This window comes from Oryctolagus cuniculus, chromosome 10, assembly GCF_051225735.1.
Source record: "Oryctolagus cuniculus isolate XC-2025 breed Fujian yellow rabbit chromosome 10, ASM5122573v1, whole genome shotgun sequence".
NCBI classification, from domain to species: Eukaryota; Metazoa; Chordata; class Mammalia; order Lagomorpha; family Leporidae; genus Oryctolagus; species Oryctolagus cuniculus.
The window spans coordinates 125,194,771-125,210,996 of NC_142876.1; positions in this window are offsets into that span (position 1 = coordinate 125,194,771).

Sequence of the window (16,226 nt, forward strand, 5' to 3'; positions counted from 1 at the left end):
TCATTTTCTGTGGTCAGACAGTGAGCATCTTTACATGCTCCATCCCGACAGTTAATAGTCTCGCCGCGGAGTATTATGGAAAGTCTTTTGTTGCAGTGAGAAAAAACTGCATTAAATCTTGCCAAGCAGGAGACAGCTGAGCCTATGATTTTGTGAATTCTTGATGTGATCGTCATATTGTCCTTGTGGTGCAGGTCCGAATATTCTCTGCAGACGATGTCCAGTTGCACCTGTCTGAAACCGCAGGTATGAAGGGGAATGGGAACAGAGGAATCTCAGCCTCACTCCCCGGGATGGTCAGCAGCCTTCTCCACTGTACTGGACCCCACACCAGTGCCCTCGGCCTGCGCCTGTAAGCGATGAAGTCCGCGGTCCCACTCCATCTACAGCCTGGGGCGACCCTGCGCATTTGAATGCTTTGATGAGCACTTCCTGTGAAAATTACTTATAAAACAGTTTTACAACCTCTGCCATGGGGCATCTTTAACTGTGTGGAAGATGATATAAAGTGGAATAAAATCGAGTGTATTGACGTGATAAAGGGATAAAAAAAACCTCCAAATCTAATAGCGATAATATAAATTTTTACCATCTAAGTTAGTCTACAAAATATCAAATTTGAGTCAATATTATTCTAAACTGTGAAACACAAAATAATCTTAAATCAATGCAAAATGGGATTTTTGGGAATTTATGTTCTGAATCGACGATTTGGCATAATCTCTTTATCTCAGTGTTTGACCCTGGTGTGGTGTGCGTTGGCCCAGTGTGGGAGAATCCACAAGGACGCCGTCTTCACTGTGTGTGTAACTGAGCCGGAGCCTCCACTGCAGGGCCCAGGGCAGCCGTTCCCGGGCAGACTCGGGGCAGACTCAGCATCGGGCTCAGCGGGATGGGCACATTGCCCTGCTGCAGAGGGGAGGAATCTCCCCGATAAAGCCACAGGGATGGGAGTGGGACAGGAGGACGGAGCTCTGCGCTGGACACCAGCCTCCCATGCCGGGCAAGGCAGGCAAGGTGGACAAGGCGGGCACGCTGCTGCTCTTCCTGCTGCCTCTTCCTGCTCCTGAGACGGAACCCCAGGGAACAGCACCGAAGGCACCCTCTCACTTCAACAGAAAGACCCTGGGATCTGGGCCAAGAACTGACACCGTTATCTTTTCACACAGGGATCTGAATTAGCACCAAATGGAGAACGGCTGGGCCAAAGGCGCCCTGATGACTGATGAGCCCTGAAGAGGGCAGATCTGCACTCGCACCCGAGGGAGAGCCAACACATGTCTCTTCAGCGTCTGATTCCCACGCAAGGACAGACAGCGAGCACTGTCCTACGGGTCATCTAGAGACCACGTTCAAAGAATGACTCATTGAAGAAACCGGAAGAAAGTGTTGGAAGAGTTCAGCTTGAATTAAGCACCAGTGCAGGGAACAACAATGTACACGGGCAGCAAACGTTGAGGGTGCAGGCATGAAAGGGAGGAGAATGGCCTACATATAAACCGGATGAGACAGTACGTAGACCATCACCCGGGAAGCCAAAGCAGTGCTGCAGGTAAGGTAGTGGACACAGTAAACAAACTGCAGAAGCATCGTCAGGATTTGCATCAGAGACAGCAAAGGTAAGATTTGCAGACTGCAGCAAATATAACCACTCAGGTGTTACACAAAATTGAGCTGTCATTCAAAGACAAAACGATTTGAAAAAGAAGAAAAGTTCAGTATATGGAGGTTAGGGGGTGGAAACTCTGAAGTGAGAACCTGGGGTTTTCTCAAGGAGGAAACCAGAGCACTGGGGATGGAAGCAGCCAGTGACAGGGGGAGTGCGTAGCTGACAGAGTGACAGGCTTCAAATAAGAATGTTGCACCACGTTCCCCGGAACTAAAACTGAAAGGACCCCCATCAGGGCAGGCGCTCCGTGACCCAGGCCGAGGGCAGCCTTCCCAGAGACCACTTGAACTGGTCTCCAACTCCCCACTGCAACGCTGGGCAGTGTTGATGGGGCGTTGGTGTGGGAAACTTGAGAACTAAAATTGTGAACTAGGCTGGCGCTATGGCCTAGCAGGTAAAGCCGCCTCCTGAAGTGCCAGCATCCCATATGGGCACCGGTTCGAGACCTGGCTGCCCCACTTCCGATCCAGCTTTCTGCTATGACCTGGGAAAGCAGTGGAAGGTGGCCCAACTCCTTGGGCCTCTGCACCCATGTGGGAAACCCAGAAGAAGCTCCTGGCTTCTTTGAATTTCACAGCTCTGGCCGTTGCAGCCATGTGAGGAGTGAACCAGTGGATGGAAAAATCTCTCTCTCTGCCTCTCTGTAACTCTGCTTTTCAAATAAAACAAATAAATCTTGAAAAAGAATTGTGAACCAAATATTTCTCCATGAATTTAGGTGACAGGAAGACATTCTTAGACATAGAAAAATTTAAATTGGGCACCCTGTATACGAAAAGTCTTCAAACGTTCAGGGATAATTGTCGCTCCCCCTCTTCATGGAGGAACGACACAGGACCCTGCGCTGTTCTTCTGTCTGCTCGGCCCTCCCCGGGTTTGCTGCTGGTTCTTCCCGGGTTGGCTACCGTCCTTTCCACCTCCGTGGAAGGGCGGTTCCCCCTTCCACTTTCCCCACTTCCACGGGGGAGCGGCACACCGCCGGCCGGCTCTCTCGGGGGCTGCACAGGTGTTCCCCTTAGATGTTCCTGGTGCATGTTGTCTCTCTCCTCCTTTATAGTCCTCTTCCACCAATCCCAACTCTGCTACCCACACGCCGAGTACGCTGCTCTCCTCCAATCAGGAGCAGGATCAGCTCCTGCAGGTCATCACTCAAGCTGGCGAGAGGCAGCTGCGTAGAAGTTGTTACTCCCTTCTCAGCGCCATATTGTGGGAGAGCAGATGCATAGAATAAGTCTTAATTCCAGTAACAGTCTAGTCCAAGTTGCTCCCCACAATAATGTGTATTATAAAAAGACTATGCATGGATTAAAATTCTTTGCACCAAAATAAACTCATCTTTTAGTTCCGTTTTCTGATGAAGCCCCTGTATAGCTCTTTCTCTGAAGCATTTTACGTGTGTGCCGCAGCTGGGAACACAAGAGTACAGATCACAACTGACAAGAGCTGGCAGGTTTAACCATCTACATGCTTATCTCAAATGCTGTAATGTCAAAAATGTTGATAAAATGAGGGTCCCATGCAATAACAACAATAATTGGGTCTAAAACCCGATCTCAAATGAACAGGAGTCAGTTTAAAAGGCAGAAAAGCACCATCTTGCTAAATTTCACAATCCCGTGAACAGAAAATAAAGGAATAAAATGAAATTATTTCATAAAATGCAGATTGATTAAATATTGAGTGTAAAACTGAAGGAATTACTTCCAAATCCTGAGATGAGCAAAAACAAATTGGTTCTATATAAAACAGAAAACAGAGGCAAATTCCAGAAATCAGAAAGCAAAATCACTTACGAAATAAAGCATGAAAGATTAAACTCGTATTAGAAGATAAAGAACATCAGATTTGATCTGCACACCAATCTATAACTTACTACACACAAAACCAGTCATGATAAATGCATACCAAAATATTAAAAACTAAAAATCAGAACAACTCATCCAGCAGTGCACAGGAGCACAGCAGTGGGAAACCACTTTTATGACACAGAAAGCAAAACCATCAGAAGAGGAGAAAACACCTTCTCATAGCAATAAAGAGAAGCTTCTGGAAAATCTACGGTACAGGAGAAAGAATAAAATCTAACTAAAAATAGGTACGGTTTGAAAAGGAATAATGAGAGACATCTTGTCCTACAAATATTAACATATTCTGTATTTCAATGAATATAAAAATCATTGACTGTGATACATACCAATGTTTGATGGACCACTAAAAAGAATGAAAAAAACTTCTATCTTTTGTCACGTTGTAAGAATCATGCACATATTAGAAAATGTTAACATCTCAGAGCTGACAAATTACAGCATTATAAAGCTTTCATAATTAAAGTAAGCATTGTGCTAGGCACAAAATATAAAACCATAAATGGCAGAGCACAGAACTGAAATAAATGTTAACATGGCTAAGACCTTAATAAACTACAGAAGGTCGAAATATATGATATCCTAAAACAAGCATAACACACTGACTGGGGAGATATAGAATATTCAATAAATGGCGTGAAGGAGAAGAATACATTTTGATAAAAATGTCAGGTTAGTGTTCACTGGATGGATGGATTTGGCTACATATAAAAGCGATAATGAAACAAAACAAAGACCATAAAAGCAGACATTTAAATGACCTTGGAGGGCACATTAGCCTTTCATTTGTGTCTAATGGGATACGGGAGGACACTAACTCTATAAATAGAAAGCGTTGATTTGGTTCATGGTATTTAAGAGTCAGGTCCATCGGTTTGGCCTCTGATGAGGGCAGCTGGTGGTGAGGGTGGAGCAGGTGAGGAAGGGCCCCAGGGTGATCCTGGAAGCAGAGAGAGCAGGTCCTCCCTTAGGTGGGCTTTTCTACGGGCGCCCTAGGCAGACAGCACAATGAGATCAGGGCCCACGTTCTTGCTGCCGGTAACTCATGATGCAGGGAACCACATAAATCGTATTCACACCGCAGTGCTGGCCAGGACAAACTATGACCACGGGGAGGGCCACAGAGGAGCCACACAGCTAAGTACCACAGGGAAGCCTCCTCAGCCTCACACCCAACAGAACGGCTCAAAATCGCGCGGAGCCCTATGACATCACTATTTTTGTTGACCCCTCAGTAAGTGGGGAGAAATGTTAATCAATGTGAAACTCAAAATTTACATTGCCTTGATTGACTTATTAGAAAGAAATCTATAATTAAGATAAATATAGTAATATCTTAATAGAAAAAAATAGGCAAAGGGCAACAGAGGCTATTTCTAGAAGAAACAGAAAATGTCCACAGACATAAAAAACTCACAAATTTCAGATAAAAAGCTAATTAGACAGGAATGCATCAAGAATGTTAATTGTAGTTATACCTAAGTTTGAGGGCTACAGATGATTTTAATTTGTGAGGATTTTGGTGTTGTTTTATTTATATTTTTCTGTATTTTAAAAATATCCTCAAATGCACTTGGGTTAGTCATTAGTATTAGGTGGGTACTTCAGAAAGTTCATGGAATATGGAATTAAAATAATTTGGGCGTGAGGAATCGTGACAGGTGTGTGTATTTGTGCGTGGTGTGCACTTCCTGTGGACTTTCTGCGGTGCTGCCGTGTGCATGTGGAGCTGTGAGCGGTGCCTGCACCGCGGCAGAAAGCGGCAGAGGGCACGGCGGGGCTGCTGGCTGGGTTGCAGTGGTGGGGCCGGCAGCCCCTCGCCTCTGTGGTTCCCACACCTGGGCTGTGTGGTCTGGAGACAGCAGTGCCCACCTGAGAGACACTGGGGCCTCCCTGGGCCGTGGCTGCCGTGGTTCCGAGGGTGAGGGAGGAGTAGTTTGTGCCCTCGAAGTGAGGACGCTGCCCCGCAGGGTCACTGACCGTCCACTCCCTCTGCGTGGTTCACTCAAAGCAACTCACTCACGTGTTCTGACCCTGACTTTTCTTGGGAACATGAAACAGAAAGGCGCCACCCCCCACGCGGGAGCTTGTTAGGGACCCAGATTCTCAGACTCTGCCTCTGTGCGCGGAGTCAGGCCCAGCAACCAGCTACGAAGCCTTCTCGGTCATATTCATGTATTGATTGTTTGATTTTTAAAGAACGTGGCTGGCAAGGTCTTTGTGGGGAGCAACCCGGACTGGACTGAGTTACTGGAATTAAGACTTATTCTATGCATCTGCTCTCCCACAATATGGTGCTGGGAGAGGAGAAAACAGCTTCTACACAGCTGCCTCCAGTTCAGCCAATAAACTGTAGGACTTGCTCCTGATTGGAGGAGAGCAGCGTACTCGGCGTGTGGGCAGCCGAGTTAGGATTGGCGGAGGAGGACTATAAAGGAGGAGAGAGACGGCATGCACCAGGAACATCTAAGGGGAACATCTAAGGGGAACATCTGAGGGAACACCTGTGCAGCCCCCGAGAGAGCCGGCCGGCAGTGTGCCGCTCCCCTGCGGAAGTGGGGAAAGTGGCCAGGGGGAACCGCCCTTCCACGGAGGTGGAAGGGTCGGTAGCCAACCCGGGAAGAACCAGCAGCAAACCCGGGGAGGGCCGAGCAGACAAAAGAACAGCGCAGGGTTCTGTGTTGCTCCTCCACGAAGAGGGGGAGCGACATAATGGTGCCGTGACTCGGATATGAAGCCTAGGCAGGGTCCTGTGTCGTTCCTCCACGAAGAGGGGGAGCGACAGTCTTATTTTCAGAAAATACATTTCTGGGATTTGACAACACACAGACGGCGTTTGTTTGTACACAGGAACGACGTAAAAGCAGTGCCAGGTTCCAAGGAGCCAAGGTCACGTCAGAAGCATCGTGGATGAAAGCGTGGTCCTCAGAGTCCCTGCCTGTCAGGTGGGGAATTTGCAGCCCACAGGCCATGCAGGCCGGTGAAATCGCGTGGTCTGGCTCCAGGAAGGCTGCTGCAGGCGGAAACCGAAATTCAGTAGATCCATAGCAGGGTAGTGTTTGAGCTGACGATTTTGCACAGCCCACGAATGCTGCCGTAAATATCCAAAGGGTCCTGGGCAGAGAAAAGTTCCCACCCCGCCAGCTGCTTCTGGCCTTCCAAGCCTCGGCTGTCCAGACACAACTCACGGGGGAGCCTCTGGGCAGTGCTGGGACACCTGAGAAGGACACTCAGGCTGCGCGCACTGTCCTTTGGGCGATGCTCTCCTGCCTCCCTCTGCACCCAGCAGGCACAGGGCATGGACGCTATCACAAGTCGGTATCTGGGCAGTCAAGCCTCAGCCCTTTATGGAGGCACAGTCGGAACAAGGGAGTCAGCCATCGAGGTCTGTAGGATTTGGAGATCAAGCTTTTGATCCAAAGGCTCCCCCTGGCTCTCAACGTGGAGCTGCCCCTGGCATGCAGCCTCTGCACGCCTGGGTGCCCTCCAGGGTCACTGGTCCCCGGGGCCTCCTGCCGCTGGCTCCTTCTGGTTACCAGCATCCGTCATGGAGAGAGGACCCGTCATGGAGAGAGCGTCCTTGAGCGGCCAGTGAGGAGCTGCCCTCACCCAGCATCTGCTGCTGCTTCGGTGCAGCCCACGGAGGCCCCTGTTGCAGGTTTGCTGTGGGTTCTGTGTAATTGTTCTTGTTAGGATCTCGTTTTTCTGAAGTCTCCTCACGGGCAGGTTTTGTCTCGGCTGCCCCGTCCTCCTTCCCTCTCTGTCACTCTGACTTTCACTACACAGAGCGAAGAGTGCTGGGCACGCGTCCGGCCCTCAGTAGGGAACCGACACTCCAGCACTTGGTGAACTTTGCTATAAGGGGTGGGCAGTGCGTATTTCAGGCTTGGTGGCCATGCGGTCACTCTTGCCTTTCCTCTCCTCTCCTGGTTCTGACATAAAGGCAGCCAGGATAATAAGTCCAAGAGCGGGCATGGCTGTGCCCCAACCTGACACGTCGGCAGAGGAGGTGGCCATGGCTCCACAGACCCACCACACAGGATCATCAGAGAAAGAATCACAACCTGGGCTGGAAACCCCTTCCCATTCCCAAAACCTCAGGAGACTGTGGATATGTCCCCTTACTAATTTTTTGAAAATAAGCATTTATTTTAGAAGAGTTTCTCAATTGACAGCAAAACTGCATCGGTTGTCCTGAGGGTCCCCACATATCCCGCACCAAGTGCTCTGTGTTAACAGACTCTTTTTTTTTTTTTTTAAGATCTATGTTATTCATTTGAAAGACAGAGTTAGAGGGAGATCAGAGGAGGCAGAGTCAGAGAGAGAGAGACAGGATCTTCCATCTGCTGGTTCACTCCCCAGAGGCCTCAATGGCCAGGGCTGTGCCAGAAGGAAGCCAGGATCCAGGAACTTCTTCCAGATGTCCCAGGTGGGCGCAGGGGCCCTAGCACATGGGCCATCTGCCAGTGCTTTCCCAGGCCATTAGAAAAGAGCTGGATGGAAGTGGAGTAGCCGGTTCTCGAACCAGCGCCCATATGGGATGCTGGTGCTTCAGCCAGAGCTTTAACCCGCTGTGCCACAGTGCCGGCCCCCAGCCTCTTACTTTCATCATGGGCTGAATTTGAAGGCACTCGTGTAGCAGAGCTCCTAATGATGTTTCATAGCTCAGGCCAAACTGAATAGTCGTTGGTGGTTTTACTGCCAAATAAATCTGGGCATACAGAGTGTTTCTTCTGTGCAGGAGTCATCATGGCGATGGACTGCACGAGTCACATGACATTGTGCACGGACAGACTCAGCGACGAGCCTGCGGGGTCGTCTGCATCTTCCTCGTCCGCGCCTGCTGGAGCTGTCACCCGTTGTCGCAGGGTTACGCCGACAACATGCACACTGATTGGAAAAGCTGCTGATGTGACTCTGAAAGTGGAAACCACTTCAAGGGGCGTGGGGATCGATGAGACGGCCAGGATAGCCTCCCTCAGCGGGTCGCGGGTGTGCCCGTGCCGCCAGACTCTAGGGGCCGCATCCTGGAACACTCCACAAAACCATCACAGTGTGGCAACCATACTATGATTCTGCAATTTTTGAAAAGTCATCATAATTAAGAACATACAAGAAAGATTCAGGACAGGTTTTCTGACTTTTAAAATTGGAAGAACCAAATTAGAAGTTCAGATCTCTCTCTCCTTCTGTTATCAGTCTGTGTCTAATAACTATTGTTCAGTCTCATAGTCTGGGTCCTGCCTGACAGTCCACACAGCTCGGTGTAAACAGGGGAGGCTGTGCTCCACGCATGACCCACATGTGCTCCTACAGGCCACAGGACAGCCACACAGGACCTACGCGTGTGCACACGGACCACGGGGCAAGGAGGCTTGGGGCCTTCTACTTCTGTTCAGACTGGAGTTATGGAACCGTGAGGCGCTTATCTCTGCCCTTAGAGATTCTGTTTCCCTTTTCTTTTTAGATTTTATTAACCTGACAGGCAGAGAGAAACACACACACACACACACACACACACACACACACACATCTTCCATCTGTTGTTTCACCCCCTACATGCTCACAGTGGCTAGGCTAGGCCAGGTCAAAGCTGGGAGCAGGAAACTGCACCCAGGTCCAGACTGGGGGGCATGAACCCATCTGCTTGGACCATTACTACTGGTGTGCACTGGCAAGAATCAGGATCGGGAGTCACATTTGGGTATTGCGTCCAGGTGCTACATTCTGGGGTGCAGGCATCATACCTGCTAGACTGAATGCCCACCCTTTTATTTAATTACTTATTTAGTTGATTTGCAAATGGATTTGTGCCGGGACAGATGGTGCATCTCACTTCCTGTGATTCAGTTTTCCCTGGGATGTGGTACCAGCCACACACGGGCCACCTGCAGAGTCCTAGGCCCTGTGCTAAGAGCTATGCTTGCTGCACCCCCCACAGTGAACCTGCACACACATAACTGCTCCTGCTGTCTCCATCTTCCCAGTGAGGAAATAAGGTGGCTGGGGGGAGAGCAGCTGAGCGCAGGCCTGAACCTTGCACCCAACACAGCAGGCCGCCACCCACACCAGCAACACCATCCTCCCATCTTGCAAGGCACTTGCCCATTTCACTGACGCTGTTGGCACAACATCCCTCTCAGTATGTGACTGGATTGTTTAAAAAAAAAATAAACATGAAAATAGACAGATTTTCAAAGAATTCCCTTTCGTCAGCAGCAGTGGCCTGGAGGCACCAGTTGAAGGAGCCGCAGTCTCCTGCAGTCTAACTCACTTTGAATTGGCTCAACTGCTGTCTGTCGGAGAAGATGACCACACCCGGATCACAGGCAGCTGAGGAGACAAGGTCTTGGGAAACGGAGGACACAGCAGGGGACGGCTGCAGGAGCCTGTCCCCATCAGTCAGACATCAGTCAGACCCCGACGACACACGCCGGCGGTGTGCTCTCAGCACCTCACTGAGTGGCTTGCTTTTGCCTTTCTCTCCCTCCATTTTTCTCCTTACCTGGAACTGTATCTAGAAGCGTCTCTGTGAAGCGCGTGCCTGGCTGTATCCTTGTTATGGACCAGAAGGTGGCGATGCAGAGGGCCTGGCATCAAGGGATGCAGAGGGAGAGTGCGCGCCGCGGGCGGGGCCGTCTCCTGGGCTCCTCTTCGGGGCCCGGTGCCCCGCAGCCTGTCTCCAAGGCCTCCACTCGTAACTGGACCTCAGGGCCACTCCACCCGAGGCTGCTGAGGAAAAACAGCGGAGTCAGCCCAGCCACAGAGGTGGGCGCCAACTGGGTGACCACGGCACTGGGGCTGAGAGCGAAGTGCTGTCTGGATGCAGGAGCGTATCTCCAGGCACCAGCAGCCTGCACGCGGTGCCTTTACAACCGTGTAATGAAATCCCGTTCTGCTTCTCACAGGAAAGCTCGCAAGAAGCAGGAGGGAGGGGTTCCCTGAGAAACTTCCCAGGCTTCCAACCCAATCTTGAAACACCAACACCTAAAAACGCTACCATTAAACAGCAGGGTCACTATTGTGAAATCTGGGTTTGAAGAGACTCCGTGGTCCTAGGAAGTCACAACCTCTGGGAGTGAGTGGCAGATATGACCATTTGCAATAGAGGAGAGCAGTGTGTTACACGAGAGTGAGGCTGTCCATGCATCGTGAACGGAATCAGCGTCAGGACCAGCTCTGAGGACATTCCAGTGCTGTGTCCCTTCCCTGCTAACTCTTCATGGCCTTAGCACAAGGACCGGTACTGTAGAAGCTTCACTGGCATGTCCATCCCATTAGCATGTCCACGTCACCGCTAAGCCCATTCACTGCCATTTCTCACGACCACAGCAGAAGGCGGCTCCAGGGAACACACGGCCTCCTCAGTAAAAACAAACACTTCCGTATCCCAAAGTGTAATGTGACAGGTGAATCAGTAGTGTTCATGTCCCTGAAGGGCCACCAAGTGACAGGAGGAAGACCAAGCTGTGCATCTGGGGTGTGTGTGTGTGTGTTTATTAAAGTGACACCCGCTGTGCTTCTCAGGTTTCTGTCTCTCTCGCAATCTCCCCTCCTCCTTCTCTCCATTAGTTTTGTTTATTTGTTTAGGTCAAAAGGCAAACGATGAGCAAATACTCTACAGAAAGGAGGGGAGAATCTTCAGTGAAGACTTGGAGTAGGTGCCGCGGAAGCATTTCATCCTTCAGAAAGTGAGACTTGGGGCCGGCACTGTGGTGAGCAGGTTAAGGCTACAGTGCTGGCATCCCGTATGGACACTGGTTCGAGTCCTGGCTGCTGTATTTCCAGTCCTGCTCCCTGCTAATGAGCCTGGGAAAGCAGCAGAGGATGGTGCATGGGCCCCTGTACCCACGTAGGAAACCTGGAAGAAGCTCCAGACTCCTGGCTGCAGGCCAGCCTAGCCCAGGCCATTATGGCAACTTAGGGAGTAAATCAGCAGATGAAAGATCTCACTCTTTGTCTCTTTTTCTTTTTCTATAACTCTACTTTCAAATAAATAAAATACATAAAACAAAACAGAAAGTGAAACTCAAAATCTGAATAAAATCAAGAATACATTAAAATTCAAAGATCTTAGAAACAAACCAGGGGATTCCAATGCAATCCCATCAAGGTGGCATGTACCAATGCCATCTCACTAGTCCAAGTGATCAATTTCTGTTCACAATTGATCACACTGATAGGTCTAAGAGTCAAGGGGATCACATAAACAAGACTAGTGTCTGCAAATACTAATCAATAGAATAAAAAGGGAGAGAACGATCCAACATGGGAAGCGGGATACACAGCAGACTCATAGAATGGCAGATGTCCTAAATAATACTCTGACCTCAGAATCAGCCCTTAAGGCATTTGGATCTGGCTGAAGAGCCCATGAGAGTATTTTAGGCATGGATAGCCAAGACACTCTGGAAAAAAAAAATGACCTAAATGAAAGATCTCTGCGAGTGAGACCCCAGTGGAAAGAACAGGTCATCAAAGAAGGAGGTACCTTTCTCTGAAGGGAGGAGAGAACTTCCACTTTGACTATGACCTTGTCTAAATAAGATGGGAGTCGGCGAACTCAAAAGGCTTCCATAGCCTTGGAAACTCATGACAAGAGCCTAGGGAGATTACTGACGCCATAAACAAGAGTGTCAATTTGTTAAGTCAACAATAGGAGTCATTGTGCACTTACTCCTCATGTAGGATCTCTGTCCTTAATGTGCTGTACATTGTGATTTAATGTTATAACTAGTACTCAAACAAGATTTTACACTTTATGTTCTGTGTGGGTGCAAACTGATGAAATCTTTACTTAATATATATTAAACTGATCTTCTGTATATAAAGAGGATTGAAAATGAATCTTGATGTGAATGGAAGGGGAGAGAGAGCAGGGGGTGGGAGGGAAGTTATGGGGGGGAGCCATTGTAATCCATAAGCTGTACTTTGGAAATTATATTCATTAAATAAAAGTTAAAAAAAAAGATCTTGGCAGTGAACTCAATCAACCCAGATCAAAGAAGATATGATTAAAAACCTACCCTCTTCTCTCCTCAAATTAAAATGTCAATGTAGACTTTGCACAATGCTCAGAACTAAAACTGCCTATCAGATTTCCAGTTCCACTTAGTAAGTAAGAATTCAATTACGAAAAAATTATCCATGTTATTGAAACTCCTCCAAGAACGTAGTTTAAATAGTTGCACACTGGGACATGTAATTAACTGTTGCTAATTGACCTTATCCGTTTTGGTAATTCATAAATACCAAGTTCTCATTGGTGCACATCCACATTTATGACAGCTGGAGACAGGTGACAAGTCTCCGACGGTCACCCCAAGCGTTTCTCCTGGGGAGGAACTGATGCTTCCAACTGAGCCGCAACAGCTTCAGAGCTAGACTGTGTGACGGGCAGGGCGAGGGCCAGGAGGTGCACTCAGATGTCCCAGCCACACCTTGTGAGGCACTGCGTTCACGTGTGTCTTCTCACAGCTGGCTAACACAATCTCTCACAATCAGCATTCCTGCATCGGCCGCTGCACCCACCTCCCTGCCTCTCGCTGGGAAGGCTCGGCCTCTACAGCACTTCCAGAGGGCCACATAAGGCGAATTCTAGCAGCTTAACCAATGACAAGCCACCATGAACACCCTTAACGCTAATTAACATGATAGCGACACAGAATACTACTTGGCTATCTCCCTCTTGTGTCTGCCTTTTCCTTGGAGGGGGCCTTGGACATGTTAGCAACCACCTCCTCATCTGGGTAGCACCGTTTTCAGGACTGGGAGAAAATGAACACTCACAGTCTATCCCCCCCCACACACAGATGAAACAGAAGAAATCAGAAGGCACAGTGATTCACACATGGTCTCTTGGAAACGAGCGCTTGTCTTAAGTGCTATCATGTTTGTCTCTGGATGTTGCTTTTTTGGAACACCTGGGTTGTTGGAGGCCAACAATTATTTATGCTGAAGCCTGAAACTTCCACTGTAAAATTTATTTCTCATTTCTGCATGTGATTGTTTACGAAACAGTAAAGTAATTCCTATAATTTATCTAATGAATTTTTGGCTGAAATCTGATTAGTTTAAGAGGGCAGAAAATTTACATGGCATAATTGAATCTGAGACAAAGCAAAATCCCCCACAATGCAAGAAAACATAGAAATTGGAGCACAACACATAATTAGGTCATCCAGTTAGCAGTGTTTGAAGGCAAGAGCACACCTGTGCAGGATCTATTTGGGGAACAAACCACTTAAGTTAATTTCTGACCAAATAAAGTGAACATGTTAAATGACTAATGCTTCCCCAGTGTCTCCCAAGTTTGTGTGAAGAGAGCAGTGTACATAGGGCAAGGCGTGGAGAAAGACTTTTGCGATTTTTGTTCTCCTCTGGAAGTTGGATCACACCTGAGGGTGACTTCAGCTGCTCTTTGAGTTCCAAGTCCTTGGGGACCTCCTCGGGGTCTCGTGTTACAGAATGGGGGGAGATTTCCCGCAACGGGCAGAGACACAGGCACTCTCATGTTTTCTCATTGTCCTTACAGTAATTCTATGAATTCACCGCGTGTGTTTAACACGTTGGCAAGTTGAGGTGTGAACAGCCAGGCGGGCCCTGAAACTGGGCTCGTGCTCATTCCCGAAGTGTGCAGTCACAGGGGCCATTCCACCCTGCCTTGGATAGACTTTGAAACCGAGTTTTCGACAAAGCCTTTGCTTTTACCGAATCCCAGAAATTGATGAGTGATTTGGAAGGTTTGAGACTCAATTGGTTTCCACTTGTACGGAGTACTACAAAGCCTCCTTCTCTTGAAGAAGGACAGTTCTGCAATTTTAAGTGGAAAAGGCACAGGGTTGGTTTTATCCTGGTGCTTTCTCCAAGCTTTGCCTCTGCAGGTCAGAATTGGGTCAAGGCTTCTCAAGCCCAAAGTCAAGCTGGTCTTGGACACAACAGGCAGGGCACCGCCACGTCGCTCAGAAATTGCAACACGTAACTGCCTGACGATGGTTCAAGCACGAACAGCTCACAGTCCTTTAGACCTCAAAGCTCTAAACCCACGCGGCTCCTGTTCCTGGGAGTTTTGTGGGTGGCAGCCAGGTAAGCGCAGCCACGGTGTGCCCTGCTCAGCAGGGGGCGCTCTTTCCTTCCACCTGCAAATTTTAAATCCCTAACAGCACTGGGGAGGCTGCTCTCCGTGCCATGTTCCGGGGAAAATGTGACGTAGATTCCAGGGCCACTGTTTAATATCTGGGGATTCATGTTTCTTTTCCGTGAAGAAATAGCATTGCATTTACACATTATCTCTAAATTTTAGTTAATCAATCTACTTCTCTCCACTTATCCCATCATAGAGAAGACATGACATGCTGCCCCTCCCAAAAAGCCACCACAGATGTTCCATGCTGGGACACGCTGAAAGCATGTGCACAGAAAAAGGTTACTTCAGACATTCCAGTGAGAACTGGTGTGTCCTTACCAGCTCACGCACCGTAAGTGGCTGTCTCTCGCTGTTGAGTTACGATGAGTGACATCTTTGATACCAGCCACCACATCGCGCTAATGACCATGTTGTTTCACGTGCCTGCAGCCGCATCTCTTAGAAACATCTGTTTCGTTCTGTGGTCCCCACACCTGTGGCACCAGCAGGGTCCGGGAGCTTGTCAGAGGAGCAAGACTCTCCAGACCTTCAGAATTGCTGGGGTTGGGGCTCAGGAATCTGTATTAACAAGCTCTCGAGGAGACACACACCAGAGTCTGAGAGGCCGACCACAGAGGATTTTAATGAAGCCAATTAGCATTAATTGGTGGAAAGCACCAGGGTGGAAATGCATGTCTCTGCGGGATGCTGTGTCTTCCTTTCTCTCATTTTCATTTGAAGACCCAGACTAAGCTGCAATGCAGAGAAAGTTTCTGCTACTCCTCTTCTGAGTGAATGAGCAAATGGATCACCTCCCCTTTACGAAGGCCCTGGGAGATCTGTGATTCCCATTTGCACAAAGCGAGGGATCCTATCGTGTTTGGATTATAATTTTTTTTTTTTTTGTAAATGATTCCACCTTGGGGCTTGCGCTGTGGCAAAGTGGGTTAAGCCGTTACAGGCAGTGCCAGCATGTTATATGTGAGCCCGTTCAAATCTTGGCTGTTCCACTTCTGATCCAGCTCCCTGCTCATGCGTCTGGGAAAGCAGCGGAAGATGGCCCAAGTACTTGGGCCCTGGCACCCACATGCGAGACCTGCATAAAGTTCCTGGCTCCTGACTCCTGGCTTCAGCCTGGCCTAGCCCCGATGGTTGCAGCCATTTGGGGAGTAAACCAGAGGATGGAAGACTTTTCCCTCTCTGCCTCTCAAATAAATTAATTAATCAATTCATTTTTTTTAAAAGATTCTGCCTTAAATTCCTTAGGATACATGTATATATTCAGAATATGTCAATAATCTGCAAAAGACAGAGACTCACCCAAGAAATCATTAGTTCTCATTCATGTGGGCAAAATCAAACTACTACTTTTATTTGCCACATCTGACCTAATGAAGAAACTCCATATAAAGGTAGTTTTACTGTGTAGTAAGTGCATTTCATAAGTGTGAAAGTTACATTTCCAAGTCCTTCAAATGCAGAATCAACGTAGTCACAATAATGATAAGTGAGGCTCCTGTGACGGGGTGAACTTGCATCAGCAGCGCCATTCCGTGGAGTGGCCCCG